Genomic DNA, 718 nt, shown 5'->3' on the forward strand with positions numbered 1-718 from the left:
TCGGTCATGGGAGCTTCCACCTCTGGGAGAAGTTTGTGGAATGCACGGGTTGGACAGAGGTCGCAATCTGGAAGGGTCACTTGCACATTTGCGGTAAGAGCTTCGCAGCTAAATGGAACCTGGCTGGCTTCAGGGCACTTCACGTTTTTCTGATCGTTAAAATCCAAGGTTACCCGCCGTAAAGAAAGAACCGCTGTTGCCCCACACCGACTCCACACCCGGAGTCAGCTGGAGTCCTTCTCGTTTGCGATTTTTAAAAGGAAATCCGTAGAAGTGGGCATCGCCTTCGAAAGGAGAGGAAACCCTGCCCGGACTTGGAACGATTCTGGTTTGAAAATGTAAGCCTCTGGCGCGGAGCCTCCTTTTGCCCCTAGCTAAAATGGGTCACGTGGTCCAGAGGCAGCGTTGGCGAGAAAGCAGCCAGTTACTGGCTGCAGAGGTGGCCTCTCCATATGGAGAGGCATGACATGCCTGTCACATTACATCACAGAAGTTTGGTGTGCATTCGCAAAAGAATGTACCAGATGGTGCTCAAAGTGCCTTTGCAGAGGTCACTGTATGACTCCAACTCCAGGACTTGTGGAATATGACAAACACCTCGATCTCCTTTGTGGAAACCTGTCTGAGACTGAAGCAAACCCGGGTGGAGTAACACACTCCTGAGAGAACTCGACTCAGCGGGGGTCTGGGTGGGGGAACCAATCAAACCGGAGCAGAC

The sequence above is a fragment of the Mus caroli genome, unplaced genomic scaffold, assembly GCF_978045245.1.
Source record: "Mus caroli unplaced genomic scaffold, Mus_caroli_1 scaffold_17, whole genome shotgun sequence".
NCBI lineage: Eukaryota > Metazoa > Chordata > Mammalia > Rodentia > Muridae > Mus > Mus caroli.